This window comes from Vicugna pacos, chromosome 8, assembly GCF_048564905.1.
Source record: "Vicugna pacos chromosome 8, VicPac4, whole genome shotgun sequence".
In the NCBI taxonomy this organism is placed as follows: domain Eukaryota; kingdom Metazoa; phylum Chordata; class Mammalia; order Artiodactyla; family Camelidae; genus Vicugna; species Vicugna pacos.
The window spans coordinates 25,584,586-25,597,514 of NC_132994.1; the positions used below are offsets into that span (position 1 = coordinate 25,584,586).

Consider the following 12,929-nt stretch of genomic DNA (forward strand, 5'->3'; position numbering starts at 1 on the left):
GAATTAATTTAAACTATTTCTTCTCTTAGAGTTTAATGCTTTAAACATTAAAATGTGATGGAATTTTCTTTAAGATCAATCATAGAATACGTTGAGTCACTTGTTTCAATTTCCAAATCTTCTCCCTTTGATAATCTGTATGTTTCTTCCTCAACCATCACCCTTTTCCATGTTAATACATCTGATATATTGAGTTTACTTTCTTCAAGCATACCCTGTTTTGATAGATGTATCTATGTTGTGAATCAGTTTTCCTATCAATCCTTTTAGACATGATTTTTTTTTTTTGTACATGTCCTTCCTAGAGCCTTCACCATCATCCTGGGACATTCTTTTTATTTTGTCCTGACTCATTTTCTGATTCTCTTTCTTGGTTGACTGCAAACTTTTAATTGAAGCTATTTTCCAGAAGATTCCTGAAGAGAATACACAGGAGGTACCTTTTTTTGTGGCCTTGAATATACCAGAATTTTCTTTGTCTGTAAATATTCTTGATTTGCACTTACATTCTGTAAGTACATTGGCTAGCTGCTGAATTTTAGCTTGGAAATAATTTTCCCTCAAAAAGTTTGTCTTACTTCATTATCTTTTAGTTTTCCTATTTCTGTCCAGAAACCTGACCCCATTCAGATTCTAGAGTCCATGTTTAGGTTTTTCTTTCGTCCTAGAAGATTTTTCCATATGTTGATTATCCCTGGCTGTTAGTTTATTACAGTGTGATAAGGTGGCCACATGACTTTTTAATTGAGAGGCCCTAAATCTCATGTATGTACATGTTTCTCTGAGCCTTTCAGTTTTTCTAGAGAAGACTTCTCCAATTTTATGCTTGGAAGGTAAAAGCCTAGTGGGCTATGTTCTGGGAACTAAACCAGAAAATGACCTGCAGGTCTCACCATGCAGTACGGGGATTTGCATTTCATCCTTTATTACTCAATAGAACATCTTAATCTGTCTTCTGTTGTACGAACTTCTACAGAGTGCAAACCTCTGATCTTCTGTTGTGGTCAGGGAAAGGATCTAGTAACTAATTTTTTTAAGGTAAATTTTCAACTAATCCTTTCAACTAATAGTGGGGAAGGGAGTTACTAATATACCCCTTCCCCATTATTTTAACATCTCACCTTCAGAGATACCTAGTATTTTCATATTCTGAGACTTACTGGGATTTTGAGGTAAAATTGGAAACTTCCTATTGGCTTCAATTTAGGTTGAGGTTTTAGCTTTATCCAGTTTGCTAAGCAGTTACCATTCATCCATCTATCTTCCAGCATTTCAGAAATGTTTTTGTTATTCCTTATCTGATATCTTCTCCTCTCATATTCTTTTCATCCTTATGGGTTTATAAGTTTAAAATTCATTCACTGTCAGTTTTGTGTGGTTTTACAAGGATGAGGAATAAATAAATATGTGCCTCCACTGCCGTGCTTAATCAGAAGTTTATAAAATATCATAAAGCAGTATATGCAAAAGATAGTGATACACCCATGGTGTGACATTAATACTGTGTAGAATATTGTCAATTTATCACTATAATATCTGCAAGTAAAAGAGGGCATAAATACTCTGAAAGCATAAAGGCTTGCCTTTCTCAGCTCCCATGCTGTTTTCTCAGTAAAAGAGCTAATTCACCTGAAACCTTTACAGAGCCTCCTACCTGAGTCTCCAGTTGAACTTCACAGACCCTTCTGTTGTTAACACTTCCTGTGTTTTACTCTATCTGTTTATTTATCTTTTTTTCCCCACTAAGCTCCAGCTTCTTGAAGGCAAATATTAAGCCTTATTCATCTTTGTACTCCCTGGGCTTAGCACAGAACTTAGCATGTCGTAGGTGCTCCATACATGTTTACTGAGAAATATTAATGAATATGTTAATAATTTGCCTATGTCTCCAAGAAACTCTTAACATCTCATATTTAAAGTAGTTATTCTCCAATCTGTTTCTCTTCTCCCCTTCCTATCTCTCCCATTCCCAACAAGCAAGATATACTTTCACTCATCATTTGAACTGAGTATAGATATATTTCATATATATTTATTGCTTACTTAATTTTTACAGTTTAACTGAGGCTTTTTGATCATTTGGGGTGTTTTACTTTTCAAAACAGTTTTCTCCAGAATGAAGTTGCATAGTTTTCTTTTTTTTTTTTTAATGTATTGGCCATTTATGGGCATTTATCCAAATATTTTTGCCTCTTAGGATAAGAATGGATGGTATGAGGTGGTGATCAGGCTTAGACACAATCGTTAATTTAATTCAAGAGTTAGTTACTGCTTATGTGTTATCTCCAGGACATTTTACTTAGTACTTTTTGGAAATCAAAATGAGTAAGAAAAAAATCTTGCCATTAAGAGGTTTACATTATAATAGGTGAAAAAATATAGAATGGTGCCCTTTAAAAAGGTAAAAAATAATGAGTGCTATGAAATTCAAAAGAGGGAGAGCTCACAAATATATGGAATCATTAAGGGTGTTTTTTGGAGAAATGGTATTTCAAATGTTCTTTAAAGAACGGCAGAAATTAGAGAATCAAGTGGAAAGGGATGAGAAAGTAGAGTAAGAGAGAGAAAAAAATACCTAGATGTATTTAGAAACAGGAAGTAACTAGTTTATTTGGCTAGAGAGTACAGTAGAGGACACATAAAGATATATGGAAAAAAGAGCTAGAAAAGGTAGGCTGAGCCATTTTGCAGAAGACTTTGAATGTCAGGCTGAGGTATTTTTACTCAATAGGGAGACACTGAAGGTTTTAAGCTAGGTAATAGTAATATTTAAATTATGATATAATAAAAAATATTAGTGAGGCAGATGTATCAGAAGAGAAATGGGAAAAGGAGAGACTCATTACAAGCCTACTCTTAGCCGAGGAAGAAAAAATTAAAGAGCTCTGAAAAGAGTAAAGATTAAGAATAGAACATTATTTAAAAACATGTTCAATACTATCTATTTATATTACTACTCAGTGGTTTGCTTATCCATTCTCTGTCCTCTCCCACTAGAATGTAATATCCTTAAAAGTAAGGATCTTGTCTATTCTCTTCGGCCCTTATCACCAGTGTCTGAAGTAGTGCTTACAATATTGCTGTTGCTCAGGAAATGCTTTCTGAAGGAATTAAGGAGGCAGAGAAGGAAAAAAAGACAGAAAAAATCAGATAAGTTGCTCTTAGGCGTATGAATTAAGTGAAATAGATTTAAATAGGCCAGTAATCCCAATTAATGAAAACAGAGTGAACTCTGCAATTACAAGACAAAAATGGTCAGACCAGATTTTAAAAATCTCAGTTGCATCCAATCTAAAGATTCATACTTAAAACGTAAATGCATAGCAAATATGAATGTAAAGGCATGGAAAAAACTATCCCAGATAAATACTAACCAATAGAAAGCTGCTATAACTATATAATTTTTATACCAAGTATATTTACATTAATGTAAAGTTAAATGGAGTATTTAGATATTTATGCTTATAGATTTAGAATTTACATATAACTAATATAATTTAAAAAATATAAAGCATTAAGTGGAGAGAACTACATGGAAGATTGACAAATGCACAATCCAAAAAGATTTTTAACATACTTCTCTCAATTACTGACACAAGCTTCATCGAATGAGTCTATATAGAACTTTCTTTTTAAGCACTAACGGAATATTTAGGCACTCTGAGTGGGAAAAATTATGGAATTACAGACTGGAAGAATGGCATAAGTTAAAAAACAGAGCAAAGATGAAAAAGAAGATGGCACACAGACATACAGAGAGCATAGGGGATGAGAGTGGACACAAGATGAGAGTGAGGAGAGACAGCCAAATAGGGGCCTGACTGAGTAGAGACTGCATGAGATTGAAGGTTTCAAGTTGGGGAATAGCACAATCAGACTGTTAGGAAGATCATTTTGATGAGAATGTGGAAGAGTGGAGAGTGGAATGTAGAATGGGGAGTAGGTAAGAAAGCTGGGGTAAAGGAGACTAGTTGGGAGACCGCTACAGTAGTGCAGGCGTAAGACAATGAGGTCCTGAATTAAGGCAGTATCAGCAGAAATTGAGGGGAAGATTCAGCTTTGGTCAATGTTATGGAAATATATTTGTCCACACAAATGACTTATTGAGGGGGAAGATATCAGTGTGACACCAAGTTTCTGGGATGGGTGGATGGTGGTGCCATTAACCAGGACAGGATTTATAACAGGAGGGCAGCTTTCAGGGGATATATGTGTGATACTTGAAATTTAGAATACATTTTTATTTAAAATTAATTTTGTAATTTTAAAATGCCCGTGGTAGTACAGCAATGGAAAATTTCATGCTCTCCTAATGAGTTTTTTTCTCATGTAGCCAGGAAATATGACATCTCTGAATTATGAGTATAAAGATAACCTGAGACACATTTATCTGTAATTGGCAGTCCTGAACTTAAATCCTGTCTCTGCCATTACCGTGTGACCTTGTTTATATATTATGTGCTAGGTATGTGATTTTGTCTTTTTGTTAAACAAACATTTAGATAACTTCATAAATGAGGTAGATTTCCCAATCTTTTCCTTAAAACCAAAATCTCTAATAAGCCATTGCATTTTAGCTGCCCTCAAATATACATGATCTGAAGCAGTGAGTATATTACTGCTATTGGGTTCAGTGCAGTTCCACCAATATTTGATGGACTAAATGACATATTTCAAAATCTCTTGCTTCATAAAATGCTGTTTTCCTATTGTAAGAACTAACCTTTGAAAAGTCAAAAATTTGACAATAATCACTGTTGATGATGATGATAAAAACAGATTCTTGTATCTCAAGTTAACTATTTTAAATGTAATTCTTAGAATAGGATCATATTGCTATATTTTATATTTGAGGAAATTGAAGGTCTGAGAAGTTAAATAAGTTTTTAGAGGTTGCATAGCAAATAAAATGTGAAGGCTAGAATATAATTCCATGTCTCCAATTCCAATGTTTGCCTTCCTAATAATTATACAAAATGCTATGGGACATATTACTTGGATTTGATTAATCAAAAAATGTTATTTATAAAGTACCTTCCTGTGTTGAGAGTATGTCTGCTGCCTTAGGTTTCTCAAACAACACTGTATTTTTTACAAATCAGGCAATAATCTTGCAGCTCATGGAGAGAAAGGAATTGGGCCTACTGCAGGAGATAAAAATGGTCAGCATAAGTTTGTTTATAATATTTACCTTCTATCATAATTTCATAATCTTTCTGTCTTTTCATCAATATAGTCACATATTATAGACAGTAATTATGGCTTTTTACAGTTTTCCTTTTATTTATTATTATTTTTTCAAGTAGTAAACTGTGGCATTATAGCAGGCCTTAGAAGTTTCTCACTAGGAGATAAACCAAATTATATGCTAATTCTTGGAACTAAAACAAATTGACTTCAGTGATGACTTCAATTGAACACTTTAAAGTGTTCAATTTTGTATTGCCTTTAAAGAGTCAACAATGACTATACATTTTCTAAGGTGCTTGGAGAATTTGATGACTAATAATTACCACTAAATGATAGGTTGTCTAATAATGACCTTAGTGGTTCTCCTAGTTGTGTTGGGCTCTGTGTCAAACAAGGATAGGCTTCTGAGAATCCAGTTGTGCATTTTTTTATTTTGTAAAATTAAAAATCATCTACATAGTGTCCTTAGCCTTTGCCATGTCCTGGGAAATGCCCCGAAAGTTCTGTTAGATCATATGGTGTAATTTTTGCTTGATATTAGTATTAGTAGCAATAATAGAAGTTTACACTAGCTATGTACCGTGTGCCAGGAATCGTACTAAGTAGTTTGCATGTCCTACTTAGTCCACAGAACAGGATTTGCTGCTAGAAACTGTTATCCCCACTTTACAAATGAGAGCCATGAGGCTCAGAGAAGTTAAATAACTTGCTCAAGGTCACACAGACAGTATGTACCAGAAATGAGATTTGATCATACATTCTGCTAAATGTGTTCAAAGCTTCTGTAAGTGGAATTTGCACAGTTTCAGAGGGCAGTGGAAGCACACTGAATGCCTGTTTGTTTCTGTGGCCTGACACCTGGGTCATCATTCATGACAGCTTGATGCACACTTACTGATTCCAAGTGTCAGTTGAGAATGGCTGATGCAGTGGCCCCATAGCACTCACATTTGTTGGAAAATTCCATGTTGATCTTTATAAAGAAACAAAACAAAACAAAACAGTTGCTCAGGCTTCCGAGGTTGGCTTTTGTGGTCCTGGTGTATAATGTGAGTGTTAGCGAGTCAGCATGCCTGAGGTGTGAAGATGATGATGTACTTCCTGTAGGCATGAAGGCGCTCAGAAACAAAGCATGGTCATCGAACTGTCATTTGTTTTTCTTCCTATTCAGGCTTTTAAAAAAGAAACTAAGGTCAATTAACTGGGAAGCTTAACCTCTCTTAGCTTGTCTTTCTTTGCATAGGCTTTTAGCCTTTTAAATAAATCATTTTCCTTTTCTCTCCCTCCCCACCCTCTATGCGTTTTGAACACGTTCTTGTATTTCTCATGCTGGGCCTAAGGAGCAGACTGCTTATATTCAAGGATGATTTGGAGGGGATAAAGTGTGCAAGATTTTGAATTCTTGCCATAAGTCTCTGGCAGACAGCCATGCAGCCTCAGAGGAATAAGGCTAATGAAGGGAGGGTAAAGAAGATCCGGGAGTGTGGCTGGTAATGCAGTATTCATTTAATTGGGAGCAGGTACCGGTGCAAACTTCTCCATTTTAATTGGAAAAAGGGAAGGAGATTGTTAAGGAAGAAGGAAAAAAGAATGCATAAAGTTTTCAAGCCGAGGAGCCAAAGGCAGCCCTGTCTGTGCCAGAGAAAGAACTCAATTTAGGGCAATTTGCTCTGCAAGCTGGGCTGCAGCCTCCTCTGGGAATAGGGATGAGGAAGAAAATGAAACCAAAAGAGAACTTGATAAAATCACCTAGCACAGACAATCTCAGTAGAATAGGTTTTACTGAGTTAAATCTGCCCCAATCAATATGATTCTTTTCATATAAGTTACAAATAAAAAGCCACAAGATTACAATAAAAATCGAGACCCGAGCACTGCTGATGTTGCACCTGGGAGTCTTAAGAACTTGTTATGGAATATATGTTTTTGCAACTCTAATGTTTATTTTTCTTTTCACCCTGGTCATGCGAATCAACTCTTTGCTTTCCCTCCCCATATATCCAGTTTAATATATTGTTTTAAAAACATCGGAGGCAACTCTTTCTGCTTAATTTCTCTTGTCCTAGAGGTTGGGGATCAGTGGTTTCTTTTTGTCCTGAAATGTGTTGAATTGAACATAGGGCTGATTTCTCATGCTAACGATAAACAAAGAGATTTCTTCCTATTGTATATTTTTATGACATTAAGTATTTATAACATAAAGGTAGTAGTAAAACAATAAATAAGAAGCTAAGCTTCATATAAGAAGAGAAAACAATGCGTTTTGACGCACATCAGAGACTATTAAAATAAACCATCCTGTGATTTCATGTTTAATAACTATCAGTTCTTACTAATCTTTGACTGTGTTGTGTAAATAGGATTTTTACGTACATGATCGTTTTAATGTGATGACTTTAATTTTGATCGTCAGTGAATAGGGAAGCAAAAGACCAAGCAAAACATTTTGGTCTTTCTGCCAGTGCAGAACTTAGGAGAGAAGAGTCTTTATTTTAGTACGTAAAAGTACATTTTAAAGATAAATGTAAAGAGCTTATTTAGACCTTAAGTTTGCTGGCAATATTTTGTTATTAAATTTCTTCAAGAAGATTCACAATGGGGAATAAAAAGAAGATCATGGTGCCAGGTTTAGATGCCACCTTATATGTAGTCATATATTCAGTGTTGGTAAACCTGATGAGAGAGGAGGTGACTACTAACATTTTATCTCTTTGATAATTTTGCTTGTAGATTGGAAAAAAAATTGCTGCTAAATGCTAGCAGACTGTGGCCTGCTTGTTTGACTTCAGCTCAATAACTGGAAATTTAATATTATAAATGAAGAAATTTTTCTGGATTGAGGAAATAACATCTCAAAATGTGGTGCAGTTGTCACCCCAAATATTCCATCTGTTTTTTTCTCAATACCATGATGGATAATAAATGAATCAACCTATGCACCAAAAATATTTATAAGGACCTCTCTGTCTTAAGCACTGTGGAAGATTCAAAGATGAAAATAACAACAGACCCTGACATCAAGAAACGTATTTTCTAAATGGGAAAGCCAAACTAGAATAAAATGCAAAGGTCAAATACAAAATCAGACAACAGAAGAAAAGATGTTCCCAAACAATAGATAATTGATGAAGGCTCAATCAAAAATTTTTTTCCGTTTGCAAATGCATGATATCTGAATGTGGACAATTTCTGCCGTATTTTTGAAGGAGCAATAGATTCAGGTGGCTTGCTGAAGTCTGTGAAGGGTTTCTGAAACTGATAGGTTATTGCTCTGATTTGTATTTAGAGGGGCAGGAGAAGTTGTGAGAAGCTATACCAAATTCATGAAATGATGTACTCTGATCAAAGCTAACGAGCTGAAAGGAAAGAAAGAAGAGAGTAGCAAACATATTCGGGGAACACACTGACTATAGCAGAAATTCTTAGGGAAAAATTAATGGGAATTAGTTGAACCCACATTTTGGAAGGTTGTGGTTAGAATGTTTTGCTTATCTTATAGTATAGAAATGTTTAAAGATTTTTTTTCTAAGATAAAAGGATTTCTTGGGAGAAACTGTCCCAGTGGCAGCATGTGGTAATATTAATGGGACAGGGGCCTCACATGTGCTCGCAATCCCATTTTTTCCCCTAGGTGACCAAATACTCTTTCTCTCTCATGTTGTTCTCCAATCATAGTTTCCACCCACAGAGCGGCTTCACAGAGCTGCACCTCCTGACTAGGCTGGCAGTGGTCCTCCTGTCTTTCCTGGACATGGATGTCTATAGAGCTGCCCGCCCTTAGAGTGCCAAAGGAGTGCAGAGTGCAGGGAAAACACTAGAGAGAAAGGCTTTTGCCCAACTCAGAATTTCACTTGTGTCAGTGAAGACTCTCATGAAAACGTTCCAGCATCTTCTGTCTTTTAAGCCCATCAGGAATCACAGGATATCTCATGAGACCATTCTGTTACCTCCTAACTTTTAGCTCTGGAACCACAAGTGCTCATACCTGGATGGGCCAGGTAGGGAAGGGATGCCATCTCCTTCACTATTCATGTCTCCTCTGACTTGGGAGCTTCTGGACCCAAATAAAATTTTCTCTTCTTTCTCGATTATATAACAAATGTCCATACAAATCAGAGGTTACAAAGAGGAACTGGTCTGTATTTGATATGAGTGGGTGAAGAAGGGGTCTTCTCTATAGCTCAAGATACTCTGGTTCTATAGTCTACTACTTCTGTGATGTGTGTTTTAGCCTCTGGAAAAATAGTGAATTAGAGGATTTTCCTTCTTCTCATGCCCACTGTTCCTTTTATACACCTTTTCCCACTGGAACATATTTAAAGGAGAAGTAAGTGATCAAAAATTTTTTGAGGGTAGAAGGGGCTTTTCAACTGCCAGTCTTTTCTGTAGAGCTATCCACTGTTAGTACCTCTTTTTTTTTTTATTTTTAGAGGAAAGGGACTGGGGATCTTTCTGCCATGACATTTCTCAAAATATGCTACCTCAAAATAGATTAGCACCTGCTTTGTTCACATGTAAGATGACTCTGTTCTGACAACTTGGGCATACTTCTGTAAAAAAAGGGGAACCACAAGAGGTAAATTTGTAAGAGATAAAATTATTTTTAGGTATATGTATATATTTGGAATGATAACAATATTTTGTAATGTTTTAATTTTAATAGTACCAATGTTACAACTATTAGAAAAATGCATTAATTAAAAGCCTGTCTATAGATCAATTATGGATGAGAATTTATTAGTTTACAAATGTCCTTGTGCCTTTTTTAAAGCTGTCATTTTATACAAATTTTAATTGAAGAAATATCTCTACTGGGGAGTATATGCTCATGAAATTCAACGTATTCTCTCTTGCAGACAGCACCAATGCCTATATTAATATAGAACCAAGTTCAAGTGTCAAAAATGTGTTACACCATTGATTTTATTAGACAGTATCAGATTCAGATTCAACTACCATTAATGGAGCACCTAATTTGGTCAGACATTATGCTGTTATATGGTATCTGTTATTTAACCTATAATTCTTTGGAGTCATGAATGAACTAGATATTCATATTCACATTTTACAGGTAAGAAGTGTGAAGTCTGAATAAGTTAGATGGTGACTCCGTGGTTAGTGAGTAATAAATGTGGGACTTGAAGCCAGGGTTCCCTGCCGCCAATGTGGAAATTAGTGATTTTGCTATCATTAAATTTACTCTTTACTACAAATTCTACAATACACTTCTGGAATTAACAGAAGAGTGAACATTCTTGTGAATTACTACACATATTTGGTGAATGAGGACATCTGAGAAAATTGTATTCCTACTTGTGATAGTAATATCTCTTTGAAATAGAGAGAGCGCTGTGCTAAACAAATGGCAATACTTCCTTTGTTATTATTCTTATTTAGGTTCTATGAGACTGTTAAATATCCTGACTATAATTATATTACGATGCCTTTGATAATCTTAGTTTTGTACAGCTTAATTTCTGAATTCTTCCAAGTTAATACTTTCTTAGTTTATTAATACTAAATGCTTTAAAAACATTTCCCAGATTTTTATTTTGAAAACTTTAAAACCCATGGATAAACTGAAAACAGTATAATGAACATTTATATTCTCTTTACCTAGATTCACTAATTTTTACCAATTCGCCATATTTGCAGTCTCTCTCTCTCTGATATATGGATATATATTTGCTGAACCATTTGAAAATCAGTTGCAGACATCATTATAATTTACCACTAAATACTTCAGCATATATTGCCTCAGAACAAGGGCATTCTTCTTTATTAGCTTAATAATGTTGTTACATTCAAAATATATAACATTGATGTGAGAATACTACCTGATATCAGCTCATATTAAAAAATTCCCAATTATCCAATTAATATCCCTTATAGTTGTTTTATTTTTCAACCCATGATTTAATCAAGGATCATTCAATACGTGTAGCTGTCTTAATTTCTTTTAATCTAAAACAATTTCTTTAATTTTCCTTACTTCAAGAGTTTTGAAAACTCCAGCCTAGTTGTTTTGTATAATATTTTACATATTATTTCTATATTATTGGAATCAAGTTAAACATTTTGTCAAGAATACTACCTGGAGGATCTTGCATCCATCTCAGTGTATTACATCAGGAGATGTATGATATTGATCTGTTCCATTATTGTTGATGCTAACTTTAATTATTTGATTAGGGTGGCATCTCTGAAATTCTTCCATTGTAAAAGTATCCTTTTCTCTTGCAATTGATAGATAACTGTGGGCAATATATTAAGATAGTGTGAACATGTTTTACTAAACAAAATTTGATTTAATATTTTTAGTACTCATGATGATCTTTGCTTGAATCAGTTATAACATTAGTGCTTGCAAAATGATTTTCTATTTATATTTATTAATAAACCTGCTTTAAAGAAGAACTTTCTCTTCCACCCCACCTCTTTTGTTTTACTTCCTTGCTTTTTAGCTCAGCAAGATATTGTAAGCTTACCTTACACTTACCATGTCCCAAACCTGGAATCAACCATTTCTCCAAGGCTCCCTGCTTCCTTTTCATATGGAATTGTATTTAAAAACCAAGATTGGGATTTATGATGTACATATTTTTCCTATGGGCTTTCAGGAGATAGACTAAATATATATATATTTGTGTGTACATATGTGTATATGTATATTTATTTATCTAGATCTTACTCTTATAGCTACATTGCAGGGTTCTTCACACTAGCCTCAGTTCATGTCTGAGTTTTACTTTCCCTGCAGTGAGAATCCTGACTCCCAAGAACACCAATATATTTACCCTTTTAGCATATCCTACAGTACCCACAAAATATTTTCAGGATTACCACACTACTACCACTACTAACAACAAACTTGCTAAGCAAACTTGAAGTTTAAAAATTTATTTTCTTTTTGTCTTTAAAATATATCCTATTAGATAGAGGTTTATAGTCATAATACGAGGTTCCAAAGTTACTTAAATTATTTGGGATGTGTGCATGCACACACACTTATATTATAAATCTTATATACAGTTAAATTGATTTGTTTCTATTTGTATTAAATTCTATTGTTTTTGCATTCTTGATTAAATTTAATTTTTTATAATATAAAGAATATATATGGCTCACACATTAAATATTGTATATGTAATATACAGTGTAGTAAATACTTAAATAAAAATGTATAATAAATATATACTGCTTAAATACTATAGTATTTATATTTTTATAGTATATATTAAAGTATATATTTTTTAAATTAAAGTACAGTCAGTTACAATGTGTCAGTTTCTGCTGTACAGCACAATGTCCCAGTCATGCATATATATACATATATTCATTTTCATATTTTTAAAAGTATATACATTCAATGCGTATAATTTATTAATATATAAATATGTTCTAATAAGCATATCAAAGTATTTATATTAACTTATTAATATTAATATAGATCATTCTTATATTAATATATTAATTATATATAATATAATATATACACTATATATTTATATATAATTCATTAAGTACTATATATACATATATAGTATGTGTGTATATATACGTGTGTATATATATATATATATACAGTATGTGTGTATATATATGTGTGTGTGTGTGTATGTATGTATATATATACGCAAGTATATAGATTAATCAGAGACATTTGATTCTTTTCCTTTCTTTTCTTGTTCCCACTTACCATCTTTAGACAACCATTTTCACTAGTTTCTGTTTTATTT

The 12,929-nt window shown here is 33.7% G+C and overlaps 1 long non-coding RNA gene across 2 annotated transcripts in view; it reads left to right on the forward strand.

Moving 5' to 3' along the window:
• Window positions 1-12,929, forward strand: part of LOC107033197 (uncharacterized) — a 332,749-nt gene that overhangs the window by 240,663 nt on the left and 79,157 nt on the right. The window contains exon 5 of one of the 2 annotated variants that reach the window (XR_012074874.1): window positions 7,921-8,217. The exons of the other annotated variant lie outside the window; for it this stretch is intronic. This is a non-coding gene — a long non-coding RNA (uncharacterized lncRNA). Of the gene's footprint in view, window positions 1-7,920; window positions 8,218-12,929 lie in introns of those variants that run through there. 2 annotated transcript variants of the gene reach the window in all.